Raw genomic sequence first — 16727 nt, 5'->3', positions numbered from 1 at the left:
GTGATGATTTCCTGTCCAGGAGTACGGATGGCTACTCTGAGGTGTCTTTAAGAGACAAGCCAGTAGATGTAGAACAGTTCCAATTAACAGCCCGACAGAATCAACTGATCCAGAACTGTATGAGGTATATCAGTTTCTTTCTAAAGGAGGATTCCCAGATAACTGGACTCAAAATCAGAAGAAGGCTTTAGAGTCTGAAGTTTACCATCATTGGAGGATCATTTTACAGATTGGGAGTTGATTGGGTTCTTTGTAGATGTGTGCCTATGGAGGGACAAATGCAAGTCATTTCGGAGGCACATAATGGGGATTCTAGAGGACATTTTTCTACTGATATACTTCCAAAAATATTCTACAGGCTGGTTTATGGTGGTCAACTTTAATATCTGATGTCAGAAGCTTTTGTAAAACTTTTGATATATGTCAAAGAATGGGTAGACCCATGGCAGCAGATATGACTCCTCTCACACCAGTTTAGCCACTGGGTGTTTTCATGAAATGGGGTCTAGATTTTATGGGTCCTTTCAAGAAAATTACTCCAAGGAAGAATAGGTATATATTGATGGCCACTTGTTATGTGACCAAATGGGTGGAATCTAAGGCTCTTCCCGACAACACTGCAAAATCTACTGCTATGTTTCTATTTGAGAATATTGTTTGTCGATACGGATGTCTTGTGGAGATTGTGTCAGATCAAGGTACGCATTTTATCAATGACACTATGGATATTCTCATGGATATGCTTTCAGTCAAGCATTAGAAATCCACACCATATTATCCTAGATGCAATGGGCAAGCCAAAAGCAGTAACAAGACTATTAAGACTATTCTCACTAAGATTGTGCAGAAAGAGCCACACTAGTGGGACTTGAAACTTCAAATAGCTCTATGGGCATATCGGACAACTTATAAGGTCACCACGGGATTGACACCATTTAGAATGGTGTATGGCACTGAAGTTGTTGTGCCTATGAAATTTGCCATACCTAGTCTCAGGATGGCAGTCGAGTATGGGTTAGATTTTAATCACAATCTGAAATAGAGACTAGAGGAGTTAACACATTTGGATGAGTGAAGGTAGAGGGCTATCCTAGAATAAGAAATTGTTCAGCAAAGAAGGAAACACTAACATGACAGACGAATCAGAGTCAGGGAGTTTTAGAAAGGAGATTTGGTTTTGTTATATCAATCAAAGCTAGGCCCTAAGAAAAGGAATTTAAAAATAGCTTGGGCAGGTCCATACGAAGTTGATTGGGTGTTCTCCAATGGCACAATTAGATTGAAATATTTATCTGGATTATTGTTGCTAGTGGTATATAATGGGGCCAAAATCAAGCTTTATTATTCAGTAGACAGAGATAATTCCAGCAATAAGGGTATTAGTATCTGGGAACTAAGGACCAGGAAATTCTAGAATCAACTATTTAATCCTTTTCCATGTACAGCCAGTTCCAGAACCAGTCAAAAGGTCAAAAAAGTCTCAATACGATAACACCATGCACAGTATCAGAATCTGTAAAGTGTCAAAATCAATATCAGCCTTTATGGGGAAAAGGGTCAGTTGGACTATTAGTAGTAATCATTTCAGAGAAGATGGAGAGAATTAGCCAATGCATGTGTGCCATGATTTGCGGTGCACAGGACTCTAGGAACGTAAGTAGTGGAGATTTTATGGCACGAACGCGTATAACAATAAGGTGCATGGATATTTTTCCTCGTAAATCTCCTGCACAATGTCTGCCTACTGTTGTCCATTCGCCATTGCCAAGCTCTGAAGTTTCATCACTACAACCACAAACTTCTTCATCTGAGGAAACTGTTGATTACTGTCTATGTTTACCAGCTACACCAGGATACGGATTTGAAGCTTCAAGTAAGTTCTCTTCTTCCTCTACTGAGTCATTATCTTCACGGTGTATGGGTAGGAAGAAAATGTCGGAAAGAATGCAAGAATCTGTAGAGGAAACCCAAGCACTTATTGCTGCTGCAAAAGCTTCTCTTCCACTTATTCATCAGAGTAAAATACAGCGGTATGTGTTCACTAAGCAAGCCAAAGCGTTGCTCCGAATGTGGGACTTTCATGTGGTTGTGCAAGCCACAAGAATTGAGTTTAACACAGCTATCATTAGACACATTCTTGATACTTTTTATGTGGAGGATGGAAGTGCTATGGTCTATCGTAGAAAGGTGTCAGTAACACCTGAGAATATTGCTTTTGCATTCAAAATTCCAAATGAGCCAAAGCCATCTGTAGCAATAGCAGAACAGATCAGTGCAGCTCTGAAAGAAGATTAGGCTTCCAAGAAGAAACACAAAGCCAACGTGCAAGGGGTTCTAGTAGCAGTCTGGACATTCCTCCTACTACTTATTGCTTTGTAGCTAAAGCTGTGAGTCTCAAAAACAACCCAACTTATGTGTCAATTTTTTTTTTGGCTATGTTACTAGATAGCAAACAGATTGTATGCCACAATTCCAATCAATCTATCTCGAATTCTATCACATAATATACTTCAGCAGACTGCTAAGCTGAAATCCCAAAATGTTTTCAAAGCCTGGTATGTTTGACAGTTCCTTTACTGGGTGACTTCTCAAAATGCTCATGACCACGTAAGAATGGCTTGGATCCAGAAGCCCTTTTTGATAACTAAAAAAGTGGAATTGTCATCAGATGAAGAGCCAGTTAGACATCATTGGGAAAAAGAGGAAAGCCACGCAAGAGGAGGCTGGCAGTTCAAAAATACCAAAAACTATATGGCTAAAAGCAATGCTTTTCTTAGGCAGCTGGAAAGTCAAGTAAAAACAGTGTTTGTTGAAAGAACTACAATAGACCAGACTTCAGGTGGTCAGTCAGAACAACCTGTCGTCCACACCTCTGGTGGAATCAGCCAGACAGCATGGCAAGTTTCAACAACCACCAGTGCAAAAAAAGACCAGTCAGATAGGACCAATGCTGAGCAGCTAGCGGGTCATACTAATAAGAGAAAAGGACCAATAGTACCTTCGAGTCCACCTGGTAAGGTTTCCATTCCTTACAGTGAGGCGGATCTGCATTTACCGAAGAAGGACCGATTACAATAGTTGCAGACTCATCCTCTCAAAGCATGTCTTCTCTTGCACAGGTCTGATTACACTACACTACCATACACAGTTTACGAGCTAGTTACCTGTGACTCAGCCATAGTGAATGATGGATGTTCTATATATTTAGTCATCCTGGAACACTATTGTGAATGCCATAGGACAAATGTTGGATGCCACAGTGTCAAATGTTGAATTGACCAAGTTGAAAGCTGAACTGAGGGAGACTAAGTAGCAAGTTGAAAAGTTGGAGCAGGAGAGAGGAGCCCAGTCCTTGCGGCACAGTGTCCTTGAAAATCAATTAGCTAGGACCATTCAACACTTAGAAGACAAGTTGTCCAATATGGATTCTGAGATGTGGACGCTTTGAGAAGAAAAGGAAGAGGCTGAAAGAGCTGCTGACAGATTCTAAACTATGCTGAGAATGAAGTTTCATGCTTCGGTGGGAGAACTTATGTACAGAACTAGTGCGAGAAGAGCTCTCGCAGAGAGGGGAGTTTTCTTTTACGAATACTTTTACAATGCCCCTTTCTCTGTCCATGGATTTGGCACTTTGAAACCTTTCCCTCTTCCCCAACAAGATTCCCCAAAGTGGCCAGTTCCAACATCAGAAACCTCTGAGTGTTTTAGACGCAAGCTTCATCAGGAAATTTTGCAGTGTTTGCGACCAAACATTGCAAGTAGGCAAGTACGAGTCAGTCTATTTATGCCATTACATGTCTTTATAGATTTCTTCCACGATGAGGAGGTTAGAAAAACAGAAACCATATTCATCTGCAAATCCCAAACTTGCCTTGATTTTTTGGATGATAATTGGGATGTCAGTGATTCTGAAGGCATTTTGTGCAAAGTTGACAAGCGCTCGGTTGTGTGCAAGTGTATGATAGCATCACAAAATTTTATAGTTTCTTTCTACTACATGAGGTGGCATCGAGTGAATGGTCAATTGGTAGCTATGGATCAAGATTTAAGTGAGAATGCTTTTAATCCCTTGATGTCCATCGAGATATGGTTTTCAAATTATTTGCTTACAATTATTGTGGTCAGATCAAATGTCACTTTAAGACAAGTTCGAGAGGATCTGTTAAATGAGTCCGATCTCAATTTGCCTCCAAAATTTGTTTTCAAGTGTAACATGCGAAAGGTACTAAGCTACATGTATTACTTGTATACGTTAATGTTTCTATCGTGCTCATGTATCCCAATGTCTTATCGTGTACGTTGCATTGCAGGTACCTCACAGACAAGAAAATACGACTCTTTGTGCACAGATTACCAGCGAGACAGACTTGAAATAGTGAACTTTGAACTGTACACAATGATTCAAATACTATTCTTAAAGATTACTCGACAAAGACAGCTCTCTACATTACCAAACACCATTGGATCCTCACTCTCCCATTTTTTTGGAAAGCTCTACACAACATTTTGTAAACTTTGAACCATAAAACAAAAGTCAAATTTCGATCCATTGCTTGTAATCAATTTTTCAAAAGTACATTTCATAATCTCTTTCTAATCTTGTGCGTGCGGTGATGTGGGGGCTGTTGGTTGAGGTTGAGGAGAGGTGGTGGCTTGGGGGTTTGGGGGCTCTGGAGCTGCTTCAAGAGTAGGAGAGGTGCTGGGCGGGGGGTTTAGGGGCTCTGGAGATGCTTCATGAGCAGGAGAGGTGCTGGGTGGGGGGTTTGAGGGTTTTGGAGCTGTTTCTTGAGGACGAGAGCTGGTGGGAGCTTGGGTTGGGGAGGCATCTGGGGAGATATTGATATGTGCTTGTATTGGTATGGCAGACAAGGGGTATCTTCGGTGGAGGCCTAGGCATGGGCCTTGGTGCTGACTGGATAAAAGCATCACGTGCTCCGTCTGGACGCATGGTTGCGCAATTGATCAAGTTTTCAATCATTCTATTTCTAAACACAGAAACATCAGCCTTTGAATAATCTGCCAAATTTCTTACCTGCGTTAAGAACATCATTTTTATTAACATAGCTACTAACTTATTCAGATACAAATCTGTAAACGAGTGTCAAATGCTTACACTTCTACAACTTCCATCAAGCATGACCCCTAACAAAATTTCTGCATTGATTAAAACCCTCCATCCACAAGAGTAGGCATCGTCCTGCTTAGGGACTTTGCAACTAATAATCATAAGATTATCATATATCTGCTCTTGCGTTAAAGATTCAAGAGCAGACACAAGCTTCCGAACAGATCTGCGCAAAATACAATTAAATTTCATAAGCGACTTTAAAAAAAAATTTATGCGATGTCGAACAAAATACAAAACCTCTTACCTACGTACTTCACCATGAAATCCATGGGTTGAATTAGCAAGGTAGCACTGGTTTCATTCAAGGTGTAAGAGAACAAGACTCCAATGAGCGCTGTTACAAATAAGCATAAGCAAAACATATGTCATCACAACAAATTAGAGTTCAAGATAAAATAATTTTACTATTGAAAACATTGCGTACCCTTCATGATAAGCCAAAACAAAAAATTGTCGTCTCCATGTTCACTGACTGGAACCAGTCAATTACTTCCACTAAAGATGTATTCTCGGCCGTCAAAACGACCGAGAGGTTTGAGTCAAGGACGGTGAAATCATTTTGCATATTCCAAGGCAAATTTGAAACTACAAAACTGTAAAGAAATTTGTGTCATACAAAATTCAATATATTAAAAGAATTTATTGTGAAAAAAAGAATAGCACGCACCAAAGCAAGCAATTGATGATTGAGTTTGTGAGTTTCCTCGTCCGGTTCTGTAAAATTGCAATCTCGTGGACGTGATAGGGAAAATACAGAATGTGTCCCCACAGAGGAAGGCCAACATGGAAATAGGAAAACAGCAATGACAAATCATCAGCGTTGGCATCGCTGATGGCATCTGCCATTTGTTCCTTCATCATCTCAAGGTGTAACTTCTCCAATCTTTCACTATCGTCTTCAGTTGTGTCCCGCTCGGTGTTGAGAAGGGTGTTGTATCGATGAATTTGTGTAGACACTTCATGAACTTTGACCTTGTCAATAGGTGGCATTCAAAGAATATTGTCCATCTTTTGGTCATGTCTCGCGGCATCAATGTTTCCCTATGGGCGTGGGCCGAGAGAATGTAGCTATCCTGGAAAAGCTCTACAAAAAACTCCTCGGCGGCCTCGTGCAAGCACCCCATTGCATTTCGAGAACACTGAAAATTCAGGTTGTGTTTCTCGCAAATCTCGTGAACAACTCTTTGGAATGGCAGTTTAGGTATTGCCAATGAAATGTGCTTTTGGAGCTTACGAAGTTCAAGTAGAACGCTCCTGTTTCTGCTCGTATCTTCTTCTTCCCATTGTTGCCCGTAACTGCGGCATGGTCTTGCCCGAAATCACCTGCGATGTTGACAATTGCACTGCAGACGAGCTAGCCTGGCCCTGCCGACCAGACTGGCTAGGATAAACCTTCCTTGCTGTTTTCTTTGTGCGGGCCATGACCTAAACGAGGAGAATGCGAGGAAATATGGAAATCTGGATGTGGGTAAAAACGTAGAGTGACTAGAGACACTTCGGAAAAAATGATGAGAAAAAAAGGGGGGGAGGTGTTTATATTAGCGGAATAAGTATAATCACATCTTAATCATGAGAAGAGGCGACTGCATTAATCATGACATTGCGAGGTATGACGGGAAGCGTGCGAGCATAATGATTACGCGATAAGTAAGGTCCCGGTTAGTTTGACCACAAGTATCGCGCTGTGGCGCGACAAAAAGGTGTCGCGTCACAACACGATACGAGGAGTTCTTGAGTACTCTGGATTGGCCGTATCGCGTTATGACGCGATAAGAAGCTGTCGTGCCAAAACGCGATAGCGGTGCTTTTGTGGAGTGGCGGCACCAATTTCGCGTTGTGGCGCGACCGTTCCACGACGGCTGACACATGGCGTAATCATCACGACGACTGCATGATGCATGGTGGCCGCATGATGCACGTCAATCGATGTCATCAATGTCCTCGGGAGTCCTATAAATATGACTTGCTCCCCCATTTTCCCTTTGTTTGGATGTTGTGCTCTCTCGTCTATCTTCTCTTTTGAATTTCTGTTATGGACCCCTTCAATGTTGAAGCAGAGGAGGAAGTGCCTTGCTCTCAGGATGCCCCCCAAGACAAACTATCTCATTTTCTATACCGCATTGGGCTTCAGCAGCGTGAGACAGAGATCAGGCCAATGTTCAATCCAGATTTTTCTTTGCATGAGTGGATTGTCTCTATGCAACATTACTTATCAGGTTTTGAGCAGACCTACCAGCAGCAAAAGTCCGGTGGCACTGTCGAGATACAAGGAGTTCATTTTGTTCACATGAAGGATATCAATTCGGACTCCTCCAAGAAACACATATTTTCTAGGAGTTGCCTTAAGCTGCCAGTGCACTTGCGGATAACAAACTAGAAGTGTACACTTCATAACTGCAAGTATCGAGTGGCTGAATATTATGCAGGTTTTATTTTATATTTGCATTTAATTTTGGATGAGCATGTTGATGCTGCATAGGCCTCGCTAGAGGATCAGACTGGGAAGGGTCAAGAGCCCAAGTCTCGGGGAAGCCAAGCCTTAGAGGGAGTCCAGCTTCAGGAGGGTGCTTTGCCTACTAGTGTTCTACCTACCATACCTATTGGTGATTTGCAGTATGTCATGCTTAACGACATTATGGAGCTTTTTGACCTTCGAGAGGGCTATTTCCTTGCCATTGTGGCACAAAATCTCAAAGAGGATGATGTTGTCATTAACACTGAGCACGACAAGTATTCTGTTATAGATGCCCATGTAAATGAGGATGAGTTCGTTGACCCCGCAAGTGCACTTGTGATGATTTACAATGATGTTGCTAGGTATGAGCGCACGCTTCCAACATAAAAGGAGTTCATGGAAGTGCAAAAAAAGCTAGGGATTGAAGAAATGGGTAAGGCAAGCACTTCTTCATCATCTTTGGCCTCAACCTCCAATGCGCCCAGCATCAACCTATGGAATGAGGACTTACTTGAGGAAGATGAAAACCAGAAGGTAATATTTTTTTTTTTGCCTTACCTTTTTCGTTTCTACTTATCTCATTTCATAACTTTAATTTGTTGTAGTTGGTGGTCTATGATGATACCTTCATTCCTCGCCCTCGTGGACGAGGCATGGGAGATTTAGGAAAGAATTCCTCTCTCGGCCAATACTTAAAGAATCTTAAGTATTCGAGTTTTTTGGTCTTCCTTTCGTCCTTCTCCAATGACAGCACGGAGCTACCCTTAATGACATTGAAGACACTTTCAAGATATTTAGGAGGGGCCGTCATTAGGTGGAGTGCAGATAAAATAATGCTTTTAGAAAAAAAGGCCGCATTGTATATGTTTGGCCAAGGGCCAGGAATATATGGTTTGCGTAGTCGCTATTTTTTGACCCAAGCAGCATATGGTTTGGCATGCGGAATCACTGACCCTGTGCAATTACTAGAGTATGACAAGCATGCTATGTTTCGCAATAAACAACCAATTGCGCATTTGCCTACTGAAGAAATGTCTCTTGTCGCTATGGAGGTGGAGACAAATGTATTGTCGACAAACGAACCTGCAGGACTAGGTTGCAAAAGACCAAGGCAAGAAGAAGACGATAACACACAATAGGCAAAAAGGCCAAAATATTTTGTAACTTTTTCTGACGAAGATGAAGAATAGAGAAGCTCCAATGTATATTGTCAATGCCAAAAAATAGTACATTTTCTATCAAAACAATGAGTACACTATGTTTCTCACTTTTGTGACTGGTTGTCTTCTCTTGGCACAAAAAATTATATTGTGTTACAATGTGCTATCTTTAGGAAGTCTCAAACAACTTGGATCGGAGTTGTCCAAGTTTTCCAATGCATTCTTTTTTAAGTCGCCACTCTGCATGTCGATGCCGCAGAAGATGCCTCCCATATTTCCTTCTTCCATCGTTTGCTTGCTAATCTCATTGCTTGGCCAATCTGATAGTCTGACACATTACTTTTGGTGTATTCTATGCATAAGTTTTTGATAAGTCCATTGATGTAGTTCCTCTAAACTGTTGGATTTGTTTGCACCACCTCCGTGACGAGTGTGGCTGAAATAGCCAGTACGGGCTTGGTAGTGAGTTTTCTCCATACCTTGTGCAGACCATATAGCCAAGCTACCATACTTCCTAGCAAACCAAGGCATGTGGTTGCATATGATATGCTGCAAAAAAGACCAGCCTATTGTTTATATGTAAATATATAATCACAATTTTATCAAATAAAGTAATATACCATGTCATGAGTTATGTGTGGATTTGTCCATGCAGCTATGAAAGACCTGTGGAAGGTCTCCAGAGCATCTTGAAACAATGTATAGTCAGTATCTCTCCAAGTATTGAGCTCAAAAAACTTAAATATGGAATCCAAAATTTTCCACACGTTAGCTTTGCGAGTCCTTGTTGCACCATTGTCTGCGTGGTCAACCACTGCATTGTGCAGGTTTCTCCACCGGTTGTATCTCAATGTCAACCTTTCCTGAGCACTTTGGCTTTTGCGTTGTCTGCCACTTGTTGGCATCGACAAGAAGAGACGGGCTTTCACACCACCAATAGACAACTTCTTTGGCACATCTTGACCATTCTTAGACCTCTTCTCGTCCTGCTCTATTTTCACATAACCTCCATGCAAGCCCATATCTGAGAAAACTGTTTCCAATGATAATATAGCCCTTTGTTTTGTTGATTCTGGCCGAGTGGTCCAAGAAAAACAAATGTACAAAAACATAAGTTTCTCAATGATTCTGCAGTGTGCATGCATCGTGAAAATATGTACTCTGGATAGTGGAATATCCAATACTGGGCGGAAGTTAAGGTCCTGCAAGTGCCTGTCTGGTGCTCTCCTCCAAATTCTTTTGTCAAGACCAATGACTCCTCCCATGCAATACAAACAAGGACTTTTACTTGTTGCTCCTTTTGAGATGTTGTACATACACTTTAGGGTTTTGAGATCTCCAGCCATATGCCACTCTACTGTGTATGAACCCATGCCTAATACATCGAGTGTCTTTCCATTTCTCTGTTCGCTTATGACTTCAGGAATACTTGTTTGATGGAAAACCCAGTTAAGAATATCGAAATTCTCTGCAGGCACCTGAAATGGGAAAACCAAACCAATCAAATGAAACATGTCTAACCATTTTTTTAAGCAAAAACTTGTTGATATCAAACCTTGAATGTGGCTAATAAGAAAATATTGTTTTCGGATTGCACGCTAAAGTTTCTAGGGTCGTCTGAAGCAATGCTTTCATCTAATGCTCTATTCATAAGTATTATTGTGACACGCTCAACCAAGTTTGTCTCTTTCACTAGCTCACACTCATCCAGTTTAAGCACAAACCTCAAAACTCCATTGCATTCCTCTTGAGAAACCTCGAACAATTGAACAATATATGTCTGCAAAGCTACTAAATCATAAAATATATTATTGTATTTGTCATAGACCACTTCCTCTGGTGATGGCGATTTGTACATTGCTTCAATGTGAAAAGGAGTGCCCAATGTCCGAAGCACTTCCTGGTTGACCTCCAGTCTTGTCTTTTGAATGGAGAAAGAATTTGGCAGCAACGTGTGCTTGAGATTGAACTTCTTACTTTGTTGTTGTATAGTTCTGTAAACAGAAAATTAAGTAAATGGACTATTTCCAAGTTTTCAAATGCTACACATACCCAATATACCTAAAAATTGTAGACATTTGATTTGACAGGTGAAGACAATAGATTCAAAAACGAGACATACCTAAAAATTGCAGAATAACCTTTGTTGGACATTCCGTCTTCATCCAGAATTGACTGAACATCACGTTCTTGGAGTTGATTTTGTTTCAAAAGAGTGTCAAGTTGCTTAGCAACAATCTTGCAGTAGCGCTTATTGTCTAAAATTCTGGCAACATCTTTGCGTTTAAGTATGAGACCATAAGGAATTGAAGAAGTTGGTGTGTTGCTGTCAATATTTGACTGAGGATGTAGCAACGATCTAAGCATAAATATGAAAAGTAAGATATAGAACTACAAAGGTAAAGATGAGTTAAACCTGTTTGAATGATAATCTTACTTGATTTCTTTAACCCTCTTCTTCAAACCCCCAGAACCATCCTTCATCTATTCAATGTCTCGTAAGCGTCGTTCTCTTAACCGAGGACCCAAGACAGTATTTTTTTCTTTGAGATCCTGCGTGAGCTGCGTGATGCTTTCGTCCTTGCCTTTCAATTGCTGAGCGTACTCTGTCACAGTTTGCTTCAAGCAAAAGTTTTCTTTGTGTGCAAGGTATCTCTCAAGCTTAAGAATATCATTTTTGGCCATCAAAATGCTTGGTGTAGCCATATAAATTAGAATAACCGTCTCCTACGTAGTTTAGCAATGACGCTATGTTTCTGAACGGTGGAGTTGAGTTGGTGACAGGATGCTCAGGATACATCCTGCCATCCACCCAAAGATCGACGCTTTTTTAACCTTGAAGTCTGAAGTTCTCTTTTGAAGCTTCGGAAAGGATGCCTTGCTTATTCTTCTGCTGGAGGGGCTCGTATTCGAGTTCTGTGTGAAGATGATAATGACATTGAGATGACTTGGTGAATGAGAAAGCTCAAAACAGAGGAGAGCACAAGAGTGAAGCAAATGGAAGAGAGCTCAAGGGAAGAGACTGCGCGCAGGCGGAAATCAAGAGAGACGCGAAACTGAGGAGAAGAATAACATTCAATGCACCTCGTTGAGCGCCAAATCTTAGTTTTGAAAAATCCAAAAGATTGAGATAATCGGCATTCAATTCGGAGCCGTTGTGAGCGGGATGGGAACACACAGAACGCCTCTATACTGACCCAACACACACTCTTGGAATGATATACACACACACTATGGGGCACCACTTGGCTTACACAATCCACTTTGCCGAGACAGGGAACACACCAATGGAGTGAGAGGAGAGAGACTATCCTTTTGCCCACTCCACACAGAGACACACACATACACACACACACCCAAAAACTCAGCTCAAAAGAGGAGAATTTCTGATGTTTAGATACAAATGAGCTTGGCCCAACACCAATGGGGCAAATAGTTTACATAGTATTTAAGAAATACACCAGATACAACCACAAAGTTAAGCAGAGACTTCACTCACCGGAGAAGATTACACAGAAAACAGTAGAAAAAGAGTGAGGAATTTGAAAATGGACAACGCCATCACGTCTGGAACGGCCCAAAACCCCAGTCTACAATGTCAAAGTGCTCAAATCCGACCTCGGATGAGCAGTTTACGGCCAAAACAGACTCCAAAATGAGCAAAAACACAGTTGCGGTTGTTGCTCCTCTCTTCTCCACTCTTTTTCTGGTCTTCTCTTTGTTTTTTCAGTTCCCACACTTAGCTTTTTTACTTGGGCACCCTTGGAATTTTAGATGACCTCAAACGGACCCCGAACAGGCCATAAACTAACCGTTGTCACCTTTTTTGCGTCCTCCGCACACCTGGCACTCAGCTTTTTCCAATAATGCATCCCGCCACCACGTGAAGTGGCCCCAAAATATGATCCTCATGATGACCTCTCTACATAATTATCACAAGAAAACATCCACGTTGTGTCCGTACTTATCCACGTGCAAATATTGACCCCATTCGGCCTCCTGACGCCACTAGATGCTATCTGACGCACCCGCTTACCTCATGTCGTCGGCCTGCAGATAGCTTCCTCGAGAAGTTTTATGCACTACCAACTCCTCATTATTGTAGAAAAAACACACTGGTATTGGTAATAGTGAAAATCGATGCACTATGTACATGCTGTCCTACCTGTACACATGTGGGCCCCACGTAACCACTTGGCTATGGAAAATGGGCAATCCTTTATTTGATGCACCATGCATGTGTATGTACATATGCGCAATCCCTTGCTCCAAAATACTCCTGACACCGTTGTATGTTATCATTGTCTGAGCACTTTTTGAGAGTTTTAATAAATGTACCCCCCAAATCTGATATCCGAGTTTTTTTGAAAGTGAATATCAAAAATGAAATTAGGGACTTTTTATTATCTCTCTCTAAGCTGACCTGGCATTTCTTACAAGGCCCATTTTTGTGTCCAAACTTTTCCTAATGATGCTATCAGCATGGCCGACAACTTGCCGCCTACCCCAGATCAAAACACTTGGATAGTGTCAGCCCAACCTTCCCCTCGAGCCACAAGGTCTACTAAGACAACATACAAGTCTAATGAAGAGTCTGCTAAGAGCTCGCCAGAACAGCATAGTAGTGAAAGCTCAGATAAAGAGGAAAAAAGAGCACAAAGGGAATAAATGAAGAGAAAAGACGTGGCAGCACACCAAGAAGAACTTGCACAAAAACAAGCCCGATTTGAAAGAGAAAAGCACTCTTACGAGCATAGCCACCAAGCACAAGGCAAGGACCCGGCAAAGTGGGTACAAATGGAGCTCAAAGGGGCAAGAACAAAGCACCATGCCAGTAAACAATCCAAAGACCCCACAGAATTACTGGAAAAGATGTATCAGGAAGCAGAAGCTTTGAAGCTGAGAGAAGCCAAACGGAAAGCTAAAGAGGTGGCGGAGCAGCAAAAGAAAGCAAAGGAAGCAACTGTACAAGGAGAAGCACAACATGATCAAGGTGATGTGTCTCCCCGACCTTCTTCACCTGTTTCAGAATAGCATGATCACCCCATGCCGAGTCCACCACCTTTACCAGCAAGTAAAGTCACAGAACCTGAGCCCACCAAGGAGACAGAGCCTGAACAAAGAGAAGCAGTTGAATCGGCACAACAGGAGCTGAATCTACACAAGAGTAGCAAAAAGAGCAAGACAAAGAGAAAGGGCAGTGAGTCCTACACAAGAGGACACCACAAAGTTTGAGCACACAAGAGAACATGAGTCTGAGGAAACACCTTCTACCTCAACACAACAAGAAAGGGCCGAGGCGTCCATGAAGCCTTAGGATGACATGACAGAAGAAGATCAGCCATAGCCTCAAGGGCAACAACAACCAGCCGCCATGATGCAGCCAAAAGATACACAAGAGACTATCAAAACATCAAGGCAGCTATCAAAAAATGAAGATTGGCAAACAATCAAACGATGAACTGATCCTGCAAGTCAACGAGTATGCCAAGCAAATGCAGGACATGACGGAAAGACTCCGAACAACCGCACTTAGCTGTAGCACAAGGGCAAAAGAATTAGAAATGGTGATTGACGCACTCCAAGGGGAGCTAGAAGACAGATTAAACGTCATCATCAATCTACAAAGGCAAGTGCAGGAGTTGAAAGCGGAAGTTGAACAACATCAGCTATCAAGGGATAAACAGTAAAGAAATGGAGGAGCTCGGTGATCTACTTACAAAGTTGGCAGATGCCTGCAAAGCAAAAGAAGAACAACTAACAGATTTTACCAATGAACTTATAGCAACAACCTGTCAGTTCAAAAAATGCAAGTACAGTTAGATGTAGCGAACGCCTCCCTACAATACTTAGAATAGAGAATAAAAGATCAGGCAATTTTCTTGCAGTAGATAAGAGAAAATACCGCAGTGGCCTCGATCAAAGAAGCAGATGAGGTCTACAAAGCATTAGAGAAAAAGAACAAGGACCTTGAGCTAGAGCTTAAACTGGAGCAGTCTCAGTGCAGAGACATGGCTTTAATGCGGGTGCAAAGAGAAGATGAACTGCTGAAAGAAATAGCTGAGCTTAAAAGAGTTAACTAATTGTTGAGGGAAGGATGGTCAGAAACACAAGAAGAGGCAAGAACTTTAGAGCAGCCACATATAGAGATCCCCTCAGCTTCATTTGTTGAGATGGAGACACAGCCAACCGAAGAGCTAAGTGGCGAGGAGGAATTTCAAGTACACATAACCGAAACGTATAGAGTGCCAATGGTCCAACTCTCAAAGGCTGAGGAAGATGCACTAAAAGAGAAGATTACACAAGAGGCAAATGAGTAGTGGAAGGTAGCAATGGATTGGGAGCTGAGAGGTCTTCACTCCATCAATGTTACACAACTCACTCCCAATCAAATCAATGTGTAATAGCACCAACAATCCCTACCCTATCCTTTGATAAAGGTGGATTTGCTCCAAGTCAAAGAGAGACTTTACAAAGACATGCAGGTAGAAGGCGCAGATCAAGACCACCCAAAGTGGAGGCTGATCTGGTTGAACACTTGATCTTGATTCTATTCATAAGAGCACTTGCGGACCTTCAAAAGGATCCAACTTGGCTGAACTACCCCAGATTGCCTGCTCCAAAAAAGGGACCACCGACATAAGAGTACATGGTGAAAACCCTAACAGGCACCATGTCCTTCTTCAAAAGTCTACCAAATTTATCATATGCAATGCTATATAAAATTTGTTGAATCCTGCTCACCTGCATCAAAGTTTTCCATGAGCCAAAGCAAGCAGGCACCCCTTGGATGTCAGTGGCCAAACTTCCAAAGAAGTACTCTATGGCTTCTATGCCAAATGTATGTTTTTACCTTCTCACAATATGCTGACGTTTGAGGAAGCATTCTACACAAGGTTCTTCGCTTGGCGAACGAAGATATTTGGGTCAGTGATCAACAACCTGACATCACGATTTGTATGCTACTCAATAGTGGAGCTGAAAAACAGAGTCACTATGCAATTCTTACAAGTGCCAGATAAAGAGAGGAAGATCAGATACCAAAAGGCACTAAATACACTTAAAGACCACCTCGCTAGCCGTCAACCCAAAGACTACTTCAGCCCATAAAGCTATGTCAAGGGACGACACAGGCAAGGAGGGGGGAATGTTAGCAGCAAGCTAACACGGATACCATTTTTCGGAGCTCCCATGTAAAAACACTTATTATTTTTTATAAATCAGAAATATTGTAGCTCATATTTTGTGGATAAACCTTGTAATTGATGAGTCAGGGCTACAAGCTTCCAAATTGAATCAACCTGCCATTACCTATCTTTAGTTAGAGCTCCCAGATTATTAGTTTTGACCATCGAAAACCTTGGCTAAGATATAAAAGCCAATTTTTGTAATTTTTTATTAAGTTTTGGATAATGAAATACACAGCATGAGCTAACAGTGCTCATTTCCCTCTCCGGTTGTCACATTGCAGTCGTGTTTGTTGCATTCCAACCGCAGGTAAGAGCTCTATGCATTGACGTAAGCATTTCATGGTATCTCGTAACTTAATTGGCATCGTCGACCTGTAGCCTAATTTCATTATAAGTAGGAATTTACACTTCAAAACTAAAAACTAAGCATAGGCGGGGTATTGGGGCATCATTGCTAAGCATTTAGGTGCATTTTGGGTCAAAAACAACTAGGTCAAAAATCCACTACTGTTAATAATCGCGATTTTGGCACTTGACCTAAAGTGGGATTTGAGACCATAGCCATGTGTGCTTAGGTCTTATAAACATGTCCTAGAAGTTTTGTTTTGTTTGGATTTCATTTGATGTTGTAATGGATGTGATTTGTTTGTTGATGAGCGATTGGCTTTTGGTGATTTCAGTCACTTGAGTGTAGCTTGAGTTAGATGCAAGTTGTTTGTTGTTTTCTAAGAGATTGAAAACCTCTTGTAGCCTCTATGCACTGGTCAATTCAGCTTCGTCCCATGGATTGACAA

The sequence above is a fragment of the Adiantum capillus-veneris genome, chromosome 18 (assembly GCF_014529385.1).
Source record: "Adiantum capillus-veneris isolate H3 chromosome 18, ASM1452938v2, whole genome shotgun sequence".
NCBI lineage: Eukaryota > Viridiplantae > Streptophyta > Polypodiopsida > Polypodiales > Pteridaceae > Adiantum > Adiantum capillus-veneris.
Note: the sequence above shows the minus strand (reverse complement) of the source record.